The sequence below is a fragment of the Myotis yumanensis genome, unplaced genomic scaffold, assembly GCF_028538775.1.
Source record: "Myotis yumanensis isolate MYYU_CA2020_CCGP unplaced genomic scaffold, mMyoYum1.0.hap1 SCAF_18, whole genome shotgun sequence".
Taxonomy (NCBI): domain Eukaryota; kingdom Metazoa; phylum Chordata; class Mammalia; order Chiroptera; family Vespertilionidae; genus Myotis; species Myotis yumanensis.
In genome coordinates, this window is record NW_027223769.1 from 27,496,269 (window position 1) to 27,509,739 (window position 13,471).

Genomic DNA, 13,471 nt, shown 5'->3' on the forward strand with positions numbered 1-13,471 from the left:
TGATGGGTCACCACCTTCCAGGGCAGTGGTTCTCAACCTTGGCTGCACATTAGGATCACCTGGGAATCTTTTTAAAATCCTGATTTCTGGGCCTCATCCTCTGGAAATTCTGTTTCTTTGTTATGGGGTGGGGCCACAACATTAGTAACAAAGAAACAGAAATTTCTGGAGGATGAGGCCCAGAAATCAGGATTTTAAAAAGATTCCCAGGTGATTCTAATGTGCAGCCAAGGTTGAGAACCACTGTTCCAGGGCATCACCTGAGCTGAGCCCAGTGGGTCCACCTGTTGTCAGAGAGCAGGCATTGCACACAAGCACTCCGCCCAGAATTGGAGGGAAGTAGAGGGTGACATGAAAAAAGCATCCACAGCCCAGCTGGTGTGGTTCAGTGGTTGAGCTTCGACCTATGGACCAGGAGATCACGATTCAATTCCCAGTCAGGGCACATGCCTGGGTTTCTGGCTTGATTCCCAGTGGGGGGCGTGCAGGAGGCAGCCTATCAATGATTCTCTCTCATCATTGCTGTTTCTATCTCTCCCTTCCTCTCTCTCTAAAAAAAAGGTGAGTACATAGTAGGTGCTCAATAAACATGGTTCCGTTCCCTCTTCATGAACTGAAACTTTCCAAAGCACAACCTCCTGACATGTATCATACACGCCTCCTTAAGCAACATGGACGGAATATTATTTCACCCTGTCTTCCTAGCTGGGGGCTCCTATTTACAGAAATATGGCAATCATACAGTATCAGTCTTGAGTGGGAATCGGGAGCGTGCCCAGGCCAATTCCTCACCGTGATGATCTCACACATTTGAGATTTGCAGAGACGCTTACCTTGTGCTTTTTCTCTTGGTTTGGTTTTTATTTTATTGAAACCAAGTTACGTTTGTCAGAACCGTGTGTTAAATGAAAGCAGTTGGCTCTGAGTGAGGGCTTCGAGTCTCTCCTTACAAAACAAAGCATGCTGGAATCGGAGGTGCTGTGGCCGCCTTCGACGGCTTAGAGCTGCTTTCTGTTTACTTTTGGATTCCAGCTCTGCTTTCCTGATCTTAACCTTTATGTGTGTTTGGTGTTCGGTGGTTTGACCACTTGTAGGACTTGGCAGCTGTGGTCGGGTGCTGCGCTGAGGGCCCTCTGAGTACTGTCGTTAGTCCTCGTGAAGCTGAGTTGGGGGCTTGGCGGCCTCTTCGGGGCCTTCTCAGCCTTGATTCTCACACAGTCCTCAGGGGACAGGCAGGACTTGCCTGAACGCCCCACTTCTCACACAGCGTCAGGGAGGCCGTGAGGCTTGCTCGACTGGGGGGCTAAGCTCAGCCCCTCTCCTGTGCGTGTAAAACCTGTGTCAAGGTGGGAGAGGGAGCTGGTGGGCCCCTCGGCCTCCAGGGCACGACATTAACCACGGTAATCACCACCACAGCCTCCGTTAGCTCTGCGCCAGGCAATGGGCAGAACTGTGTGCACTTTACCTCAGGACCCCGAGATCTGGTGTTACTGAGGAACTGTTCAAACCCTTACTCGGGAGATGAATAAAACCGAGGTGCAGGGAGGAAACCTGACCTACCCCAAGCCTCTCACCCGGCATGAGAGCTGCTGCCATGTGTGCTCTCCTCACGTCGGACACAACTGCCCCAACACAGACCCAGCTCGGGCCAGACAGAGGGACCCACAGGGCCCTACCTTGGCCAATGGTGATGTCTTGTTCACAAATGCATCCTTCCTTTTGGCGGCTTGATGGCCCTCTGCCCTCACTGCACCCAACCCCCAGGCTCCCCGACCTCAGGAGCCTCCTTGAGACGCTGCCCACCTGGGCCCAGGGCTCCATTTCTCAGGAACGGCATTCTCTGCAGGGCAAACGATCCCTCTAGAGAGCGTTCCAACAAATGCTCAATGAAACACAAAGGGTCTTTAGAGCAGCACAGGAATCTGCACTGAGTAACTGAGGACAAAAGGCAGCTGCAAACCAGCTGGGAAAACACAGTGCCTGCTCCAACCCCACCCTGAAGCCTGCTGGGGGGACAGGTCAGCTTTCTCACTGCGGGTCCCACCCCCACCACCATCCCTCCCTCCCCGCCACCGCGCAGGGCCCACCTCCCACCCGCAGGACAGCTGACAGGGCCCAGCCCACAGCAGAGCCCCCGATGAGCACTCCATCCAAAGGGCCATGACAGGTCCCTCTAAAAAGAAGCCCAGCGTTAAAACTGTATTTATCCATCCAATGCTTCATAACTGCCCCCGGCCCCTGGGCAGGTCCATCCAGGGACTCTCCACCAAAAAAACTGGCAGATCTGGTTACTGTCATCCAGAGCTCCGAAAAGGCTCCCACTAAGTCTCGAGTGGTATTTGTCATTTTGTGGATATTTCCCCCCTTGTTAGTTTGTGGGTTATTTTCTTCCAACACTCACTGCGTGGCTCTAGTAGCAGGCAGACACCCAGAGAAGCCGAGAATCTGCCCCTACTCTCCTGACTTCTCAAACCAGGGGAGACAGAGCTACGGCTGAGTTCTTTTTGTGCAAAATGGACCAGGCACGGCCTAGGCAGACCAGAGAAACAGAACACCCGAGGATGCTGAACACCGGGGTCCTGGGCCGTGGCCTTGGCTTGCTCGCCACGGGAAGTGATTCACTCAGCAGTAATCTGATGGGATCGGAGCCACCCCGGTTTCACCCAGATTTTAGTGGATGTGTCTGTCATTGTCACCCAAGCCCAGCCTCTCACACAAAAATTTCAAAATCCATCTCTTCCTTTCTAAATATTTAGAAAACATCTCCCCCACTTCCCCAGAAGCTTCCTCCACCTCCCTTGCTTTTATAAAACCACAAATAAATACTCATGAATTGGTATCCTATGTCCACTTTAGTAGTTGAACCTGTGTTATTCTGTTTCCCTTTTCACCTGGGGTTACAGGAAGCTCAGACCTAAATTCAGAGCTTGGTCACAAAAGCTATTCTAATTAGAAAACTTGTATTCTCTTTTTTTACTGGGTTCTCATTTCCCAGTTCTATTTTACAGTAATACATCACTGTCATATCTTTTGTTATAAACCTTCACAAATATTTTTTGATAAGAGGAGGAGAATAAATGAAGTCAATTTTTAAAAGGAGTACTCTCAGAGTATGCTTTCAAAAGAGATTATTGATCATTTAAATTATCCTTGTCCAAGGAAGATGGCTTTCTTTAATTTATGCCAAGAGCAGGGTTTTCCGCATTTCCATGATACTGCCTCAGACGTGAATTTGGTAAATGGATGGGACAGTTCTCATTGCCAACGTTTTATTTTCCTTTAAATGCCCCGAGCAACCTATGTGTGAATCAATGCATCTTTCCAAGCTACAGTTATGGCTCAGCAATAATTATAATGTGCCTGAACCAGCCCTTCATATGTCCCCTTTAATCTTTCTTGATCCTTTTCTGGCCCCCACACCCCGATCTCCCTGAGAATGAACCTGAAGACCATATTAATGAGCGAACAGCCTGGAACACCCATCTGATTTTAGAAGCTGCCCTCCGGCGAGCCTTAAATCCTCAGCCTCCACCACCTGCCCCCGTGCCCTGATGTTCTGCCCTGAGCACCTTTCATTCCTACCAGCTGATTGTGTGCAGCAAATGTTTGTAAATGTCGGCGTGGCCCGTGTCTCCTCCACGCTACAGTGAGCTTCCGCCCCCTGAAACTGTGTTTTCTGAGTCTTTTGTGTCTCCTAATGGTGCCTGGAACATTTTGCACATGATAAGGAACTCAAATAAAATGAACAATAAGCGTCCCCAACCAGCTAGAGCTTTTTACGAGGCTCTCAATGAAAACACTGAACCGCGTCGACGTCTGATACAGGCAAACATCTGGAGATGCCAGTGGCAGATGCCCAATTATGCTGAGGCTGATGAATGGGCACGAAGTTATTTAGGGCTGGTGAGCATCTCTCAGCTGGGCCTGCTGCTACCGTGGCGACAGGCTTCCCCCTGCCCAGGGCACAGTCCTGGCAGGGAGAGGGCTGGGAAGGCTTGCTCATCCTCCCTCAGGCCAAGCCATCGCAGCTGACTGACACCAGGGTCTGCTGCCCTGTCCCCCAGGAAGAGGAGGGTGGGTTAGATTTATTTTCTCATTCACTTTTCCATTTCACAGAAATACCATGTTTTCCAGACGAAAGTGTTAATTATACCAGAGGCACCATCAAATGGCACTAAGTGATAACTAGATGTTAGGAGGTTGACATGTATATTGTTTCAAGCAGCTCCATGATTTATTATCTAATTTAGATAAACGGCAAATAGTGATATCATAATAGCCCCCTTTTATTCTGGTTTACGCCTCATTGTCTCTGGGTAGAGAATAAGAAATGAATCATCCAACAGGCTCCATGGGCTCTAGCATCAGACCTAAGAGACTTCGAATCCCAGCCCGGCTGCTGGCCAAGGGCAAGAGCTGTGACTGCTGGGTCTTCTCAGACCCTTTTCGAGCCTCAGGGCTGAGGCCTGGGTGAGGCAAGGCACAGGGCACTGTGTCGGCATGAAGGTCGTACTGCCGGTATTAGTTGTTGTTAAGTGCTGGGCGGAGGGAGAGGATGACTCTGATTTCCACCCTCAGGGTGGGGCCCAGCGGGGAGAGGCTAAGGCCTCCGTGTCAGCCTCTGAACTGTCCCCTCCGAGGAGGGGGAATGAAGCGGGGGTTTCACACGGAAGGGCTGTGCCTGGGGGGGGCGGAGGGTGCCATCGTGCGGCTGAGCTGGCATTCTCCAGGGCCCGTGTCATGTTTACTTACGGTTCTGAACGAGGAAAAGGGCTTTCAGGCCACACGCTTTACCCCAAGTCACCATTTTCATCTGCGTGCAGCTTGGTTCACTCATAAGGCCTCGCAGACAGAATGATTCTGTGCCTCGCCGCCGTGAGCGACACCTGGCCGGGCAGCGGCAGGGCCATGGGCACCGTGCAGTCCAGGCCAGTGGGACGGAAGATGCGGGGCGGCCGTGCGTCCCGAGGCTGCGACCCAGAACCTCGTCCAAACACCTGCCGTGGGAAAGAAACCCTGCAGTCCCCACCCACTGGTAGTGCCTTAGAAATAGGTCTTCACCCAAATGCTACAGATGCCACAGAAGATAAATCTCCAAAGTTAAACATCAAACCAGGAGGACAATCCCACACTCTGGGAGTTGCTAATATCAGGGGGAGAGCCAGCTTCTACCCCAGCGTGGCCCGCGGGGCCCTGAAGTCTGGACGCGTGACTAGGGTAACGGGACATTCAGGGCTGCCCCACTTCTGCTGCTGCCAGGATGGGGCCTCCCACACAGTGTCCAGGTCACTGGAGTGGCCCTGCCAAGTACTAGTACCCGTCCATTTCCTGCGGAAAGCTTTCTTTTCTATGTTATATTCTTGGAAACAGTGTCTTAGGCTGTTGTGACACCAGATTCTATACTGGGCAGGGCTGCAAACATGACCGGGGGCAGGGGCACGGGTGACTCCCGCCCTCCTCCCTGAGGGGACCCTGACTTGTCCCTGCAGTCTTGCTCCTGCCGGTTCCTTGCCAGACCCTCCGCTGCCCCACCCCCTGCACTCTCACCCTTGCCTTTGCTAAACTGTGGTCACGGGGATTCCAGGAGAAAGCGGAAACCAGGTGAGGTGCTGCGGCCTCACCAGGAAGGACTGGTGCTGCCTGCAAATTAAGTGCATGGGCTTTCCGACAGCTCTTCCCGGCCCTCTGCCTCCTGTGTCACCCTTCTAGCCACAGGCACTCTGTAAGTGCTGTCACAGAGAAGGGGGGCCTTCTCTTCGTGACAGGAAGATGGGGTGAAGGATTTCACAACCAGCCCAGCCCTGGTTTTTAAAGGAGTTGGGGTAAATTATCATGCAAACAATCAAACATCGGCAAGTCCATTCATTCCAAATGTTTGTTTTCCGTAAAGAATTAGGCTTGGAAAGAAATTAATCACACCAAATCCACTTCCAAAATGCTTACAGCTCCCATGATCACGAATAATGATTAGAAGAAAAGACTTAAAAATCCTGGATGTTGAGAGCTCATGTTTGGTATTTAACGGATTCAACCAGCCTTCCTGACACCAAGAAATAGCATCCCTCCAGGGCAGTGGCTCTGTCTTCCCGTTTTCAGGCATAAAGACAGAGGTAGTGGTGAGCCAGGGCACTTTTGTTTACCCGGAGCTCAGTTCCTACCTGCAACAAATTTGCACTGGTGTCTGCTATGAGCCAGGTGCTGTTCTGAGTGTCACAGATCCAACTGTGAGCAAAACAGACATAACCCCTGCCTTCATGGGGCTGTGCCTTCTAGTGCAGGCCGAAGGACAGGATGGAAATGCATAATGTGTTCAGTGGTGATGTTTTAGAAAGAAAAATGGAGCAGGATAAGGAGAGAGGGTGATGGAAGGAATGTTATTCTGTACAGAGTGATACAGGCTATTCCAAGGAGGTGACATTTAAGTAGGGACGTGAAGAAGTGAGCCACCTGGGCATTCGAGGGCAGAAAACTACAGAAGGAAAGGACCTGGGGTGGGAGGGGCATGGCACTTGGTGTACTGCACCCTGATACAGCGTCTACAAATCCACTCTCCAGCCTCAAGAGGGAAAACTAGCTCATCATCATTACAGAACAAAGCCTCCTCGCCAGCAAGTCAGCAGAGTTCCTCTCAGTCCTGATGAGCCATTCTCGCCTTTCTCAGCATCTTCCTGGAAGCCTCCTAATTCAGCACACTGACTTCCCAGGGGAGATGCATTCCAGCTGGGGGTTGCATTCCCGACTGAGATACCAGCATCCAATGAAGAAAGGCTCTGACCAGCCAGTGCCTTAAACACTCAGTCACCCCCCACAGTGCTCCATAATAGCCAGACCACTGGGGGGAAGCCCCACACCTTCACCACTAGCGTGCATGCGCCTCCACTGCCATCACTGACCTCACGGGATGGGGGGGGGAGGGGCGGGGGGGCGCCGGGGGCCACTCTGCGGGGCTCCTGCAGCCGGTGCCCCTGCAGCCGGTGCCAAGACGAAAAGCCTGACTGAATCATGATTCTGGCCCGAAGCTTGTCCTCAGGTTATGACAGATGTGCATGCCAGAATCATCTTAGCACCGGATGCAGCCCCACAAATTACTTTTGTTTTCCGGATCAGAGGAAGGTCACCAGCCAGCCCTGGTGCAGGAGAAAGGTGTCGGAGGAGCTCGCAGGCAAGTCTATGAGGCAGGCTCCTTAAGCTAAGGGAATCTCTGGAACATTGTTGGCTCCTAGTGGCCTTGGTGAGTTTGCAGAGAAGTGTCTACTGTGGGCCTGGGATCACTGTTGGTCAGCTAGGTTGGCAGTGGAAAAAGGAGGGGATAGAAACTTCAATCCAATCCAAAAGTAACAGATCCAGTCACCAGCACCCAGTAACCTGATTATGTGGCCTATGTGACTCCCAAACCACCAGTCAGAAGAGAAATTCTTTCCCACTCTGAACTGATCCTGTACAGGAGCTGAGAGTCTTACACCCTCAGGCACAGGAGGGTAGGAATGGCCAGCCCTGAATCTCCCAGCTTCACTTTGAACAGGGCAGCGTTGCGGTATCTCGGCACCTTTGTCAGGATTTGAAGGATGTGACCATGACAGGGTGAGGCTGCAGGTGTGCACACGGCCAGTCTGAAAGGTGCCCCCATCTGTGCTTGAAGCACAAGAGTGTGTGTACCTACAATATGGTACTGAAAACCTTTGTCTCTTCCACTAATTATTTTAAAAATATATGTTTTATTGATTTTTTACAGAGAGGAAGGGAGAGGGACAGAGAGTTAGGAACATCAATGAGAGAGAAACATCAATCAGCTGTCTCCTGCACACCCCCTACTGGGGATGTGCCCGCAACCAAGGTACATGCCCTTGACCGGAATCGAACCTGGGACCCTTCAGTCAGCAGGCCGACGCTCTATCCACTGAGCAAACCGGCCAGGGCCTAATTTTTTTTTAATGTCAGAAAGTGCAGGTTGATTTTTGTCTGAGTCTATTCCAACTGCCACTGTTTTCTAACTCATTGGACCAGCTTCTGTATCTTGATAAATGTTACTTGAAGCCACCATATTGAATTAGGAGCTGATTATATCTGATTTACCATCTAATAGGGTTAGGTCCATTTCCTGGGATATAGCAGAAGGGCCTGATGGTCCCCAAGCTGACCCATAATTACCTCTTAAAGTTAGAGCCCAAATGGGTCATGTCAACAAGGTCCCCAACTAAAGGGGGGACACCCCAACAGAGCTACATAGGACTAGACAAAAAGCACCATGATTTCTGGTACCTCAACAGAGCCCTTGACCCTCACCCAGGACCACATCACCCCTGATGCATGTATCTGAGGGTGGCCACTTGTGGAAGGCAGGAAGTGGGACCAAGAGGCTCTGTGGCAGGGTGGATTGAGAAGAGCTCTTGTTTCAGAGTCAGATGGACCTGGGTTCAAACCCCAGCTCCTCCACTGTGATCTTGGGCTGTAAGCTTTTCCTCTCTGGGCCTCAGTTTCCTCACCGATAAAATGGTGAAGACAGTAGTAGAGGGGCACTGCTGTGGTGTGAGTGGGGAGGTGTGATGACATCAGGAACCTGGCCTTAGCCCCATGGAGCCAGGGGCTTCAGAGCATCGAGGATGTCACTGACACACCCACTTGTAACGAGGTACTCCGCTCTGGCCATGGTCCCTACAGAAGCAATGCTGATGCCTGGCCACTGGCTGAGTCTTCCAGTGAAAGAGGACAGGTAACCCGGCAGTCAGGACAAAAAAACAGCTGACTGGGCCCAGTGGGTGTGGCTCAGTGGTTGAAGCAGGAGGTCACGGTTTGATTCCTGGTCAGGGCACATGCCTGGGTTGTGGGCTCGATCCCCAGGAGGGGGTATGCAGGAGGCAGGCTACTGAAGATTCTCTCTCATTGCTGATGTTTCTATCTCCCTCCCTCTCTGAAATCAATAAAAATATAAAAACAAACAAAACAAAACAAAAAAAGAAACAGCTGATTTGGCTTCAAGTCCTCTAAGAAGAATGGGGGCCACCACCACGCCCCCACATTGCAGTCAGCTGGCTCTGGGGGAGCCTGGACCTGGAGGATCCGTCTATGTCAGAGTCCCCAAGATGGGATGGTTGACACATAGCTCTCTGGACCCCATGGCACTAGAAGGGATCCCATCCAGTCCCATTCCCCTCCCTCCCAGGTAGCAACAGTGTTAGCAACAGTGTTGGGGGTGGGGCGGACACCAGGGACTAACATTCACAAATGAAGCAAGGAGGTGGCCGGATATGCCCCGGGGAAGTGGTCCCTCCTTCCTCGTCTCGCACCTCCACCCTGAACCCAGAGTAGGAGCCCTGGTGGTAGCAGAGGCCAGCAGGGCCTCAGCCTGCAGCCCAGCCAGGCCTGACTCTGAATCCTGAAGTGACCCAGAGGGACAGTTTATTCCTTCGGTGTTTGAATGACAGTCCGAGAGCTGTGAGGCACGGGGAGGGGCTCTGCGGGCCTGAGGAGCCCAAAGGATCTGCTCTCTTTGTTCAGAGCCAACAACTACAGGCTTAGTGTTTAAAAACGTCTGAGTCAACAGAGGGACTGTTTATCAATATTTAAAAACAGAAATGTAATTAGAGGCTGGCGAACCCCCAGAGCTCCTGGCCACGATGTCAAAGGCTTCCTTGACCCGGAGCCGGGAACAGCATGCACAGCGACCGCAGACACGGTCTGCCACAGTGTGCTCGGCCGCAAACCCCACGGACAGGCGCCCACCAGGGCTCATAATGGAGTCTGTGGCTAATGGAATGGCATTTCACATGTGTGCGCATGTTTTCATTCCTAGGTGGTTTTTCTTTCTAAACTTGGTAATATGGGCATTCTATTTTAAGAACACTAATTACTGCCCAATGTTAATGTAACTAATGTGAACAGAAAAGCCCAACTTTGAACTGAGGAAAGGAAACACAAGTAATTTATGGGGTAATTTTGTGTTCACGTCCCTCAAGATTGCCTGAGAACATGTGTCTAATGCATTTATTTCTGGTCAAGAGAAGTGAATAAGCAGCTTTTCGGTGGGTTCTGGAGAAGGAGGCGCTGGCTGGCCACATCTGCCTCAGAGACGCCGGCGCAGGCCACCTCAGGCCACCTCGGGCCAGGCTCCCTCCTCGGGCCTCAAAGAGGTAGTGTGAGGAAGGTAAAAATAGGGTGAGGGACTCAGCAACAGCTTTGACACATGGTTTTCTCATTCCCGGGACTGCCACATGCAGCCCTCCTTTTCCAGCTATTCTAAGTGAAAAAGAAATGAAGATTGTCCGAGAATGAAATAAAAACAGGGCTATATTTTAGCCACCTTTTCTGCATTCTTCCACCTTCTCCCAAGGGCTCCTTTTGGCTCCTCTTTCCACACCAAGCCCAAAGTGGGATGACCCCGAGGTTCTATCCTTGACCCCTTTTCTCCTCTGCCTGCCCTCCTTGAGAACGGACGCCTACAGCTGTGACTTTATCACGGGGTCCAAGTGGTCACAGCCCTGCATGCTCCAGGCACCTGCTCGCCTTTTGGACGTCACCTCCACCCCCCCCCCCCCCCCCCCCGCCACACACACACCCAGGGGGCTCTAGGCTGCTGGTACAAAGCCCAGTGGGTGTGCGATCAAGGGGAGGGGTGAGAGCTGTAGAACTGAGCCTTGGAGGATGGGTGCCAAGTGGACCGACCAGGAAGGGTGTTCCAGAGTCAGGGGACAGCAGGTGCAAAGACATGGAGGCGTGAAAGAGCATGGCATGTTCCAGGAAAGTGAGGGCTACAGGTTGGGCTGTCAGAACGAATGAGTAGGAGGAAGGGAAAGGCAGAATTGAGGCTGAGGAGGGCAGGGCCCCTTCTCCAAGGGCCCCCATGCCAGATAGGTGGGAAGATTTGTTCTGTGCTCAAAAGGAGGTCTGGAGGTGCTGGACCAGGGCGGAATGAACTCAGAGCTGCTCGTGTGGGAATCACAGGCCTGACATGGAGTGTGATGGAAGCGCTCAGAAGCAGGCCTGGTTACGGCAACCGTGCAGGAAGGGATGAGGCCAGGCAAGAGGGGAGCAGGGACTAGAAATGGATGCAGAGCTGCGAGGATTGGCCTTCATTCTGGATAAGACGGGGTGAGGGTGAGGGAGGGGCCAAAGACAGAGCAGGGAGGGCAGGCTGGTCAGCTGGGCCCAGGGAACCAGCTCCACCTCCCACCTCCCCTCTGCCACTTTCAGGCTCTCTCTCTTCTTTCTTTAACTGCCAACAATACGACACCAAATACTTTTCAATTGCTTAATGTAGTTCCTTGTTTTTAACCTATAAAGAATGAGTAAATTGAATGGTTTCTATTTCCTCCTCAAGCAGAAAAGCAAAGTTCCCTTCAGTCTCTCGTGTATATGAATGTCTAGATTTTTTTTCTTGATGAATTAAAAAAAAAAAAAAGACAATTCAGACTCCAGGATGAGGTTTAGTGAAATCCCTTCGGTGCCCTCCCCGCCCCTGAGAGAGCCTGGGGCTCCCTGGGGGACCCTGACAGGACTCTTTACCTGTGGGATCTTCGGATCTTCCTCACAGCCAGAGGGCATGTTCTTAAACCCTGGGATGATGACATTTTGATAAAGTTTTAAAAACCGATTTCACTTTGCAAGACAAACAGCTAATAAAATAGATTCTTTTTTGGTAACCACCCATACAGCAATCAATCTGTCACTGGAAGATTGTTTCCCGAGAGGTGTGAAATGAGGCCACTCTGGAGTTCTGTGGGAACAGAGAGCCCCCGGGAAGCCTTCCTTTCACCACCGAAAAGCAGGGAACCTCTGTGATTCAGAGCCCAGGAAAGACCCGGCTAATCAGCTGCTCAATCAATACCAACTTCTGGAAGGCAAGAAGGAGGCAGCTGTCCCATTGTTTACATGCCGCCCGGCCCATGTCTACCGTCACATCGTCACATCGTTTCTCTTCAGTTGCCTCTGTTAATTTTCAATTCCATCCCAATTGGGATGGGGAATGTGTTTCCCACACAGGCTTGCAGAGAGTGGGGGAGAGAGGAAGCTCTGCTGTGCTGTAGCCATTCAAGTAATAACTTAAAACAAAGGGTCATTTCGACACCACCAACAAAAGTCAAAGGACAAGCCTGGGTCATAAGACACCACCTGAGGCCACATCAGATAAAGAGAACTTCCCCTCACTCACTCTCTTCAGATCTGCTTGGTTGCCTCATGTTTTTCTACCTTTATTTTCCCTTAGTCATCATTTTCTCACTGCTTTAAAAAAAAAAGTCCCATTATGTTGTACATAGAACACAATTTCATCATCTTAAAGATGGACCAGAGATCTTAGTTACTCAGAACCTCCCTCAAAGCAGCTCTAACTGAAGAATTCTGCTACGTTAAACTTAGAAGGGAAGCAGGCTGCTGCAAGTACTGAACAGCAATGTCTGCACACAGTAGGCCCTCAATAAACGTCAATTGTTTTTAATGATGGAATCTTAAAAGCCTTAGGAACAAATAAGATGAACTGGGAGATAACTACTTTGAAATAAATAAATAACCTAATATCTCTAACAGAAACATATTAGAACACTGGTAAAACTATAAAAGAATTTTAAGACACCTGGAAGTAGTAGTTGGCATAACTAAAACAACAGAACGAAGAAATCCGTAATGTTGAGGATAAAATAAAACATCAAACCAGAAATGTAGACAAAGAAAACAAAATGAGGTTCAAATAACTGATTTGGAAATGGGAAATGGTATCACAGCCCTAAAATAAGAGAGAGAAATAAATGGAATGAGGCCTATGATGAGGGAAACATCAGGAAAGAAATAATACAAGAAAAGTTTTCAGAGATGAAAAAATAGCTCATCCTAGAACTAAACACATGGTATCTTTCAAGTTTAACTCTAAGGGAAAGAAGTAAGCATTTGCTAAATTTTTGAATGATAAATGATCTGGCAAGCTAAAGTAAAGGGAGATTTGTTATTTTGGTTTTTTGTTAATTATCACCCACCCGAGGATATTTTTTCCATTGATTTTTAAAGAGAGTGGAAGGAAGGGGGAGAGACAGAGAGAGAGAAACATCGATGTGAGAGAGACACATCAATTGATTGCTGGGATTGAGCCTGTAACCAAGGTACTTACACTTGACCAGAAGGGAACCCGTGACCCTTAGTCCATGGGCTGATGCTCTAACCACTGAGCGACCGGCTAGGGCATTATTTTGAAATTGGATAAAATGACAAGAGAGTTGGCATCATAAATAGTGAAGATAAGATGAACCTCAGGAAAAAATGTGCAATTCTAACCACATATCAGTTATGCTCCTAAACAAGACTTGCTCTGAACAAGTAGAAGAAAACTAAGTCATTTAAAAATTGGGGCAAATTTGTGCACAGTTATACTTTTTAAAAACAAAGGAGAATGTCTGACCTTTTATAAAAATGTAAAAGACAAAAGCTGATATAGCATGACACTGGAATTAGAATGAACCAATTGAAAAAGAAAGAATAATACATGATC

The 13,471-nt window shown here is 50.0% G+C and overlaps 1 protein-coding gene across 1 annotated transcript in view; it reads left to right on the forward strand.

Annotated features, from left to right (window-relative positions):
* The window catches only part of SMPD3 (sphingomyelin phosphodiesterase 3), a 76,809-nt gene that overhangs the window by 33,104 nt on the left and 30,234 nt on the right, over positions 1-13,471 (forward strand). The gene's annotated exons all lie outside the window — the stretch shown is intronic.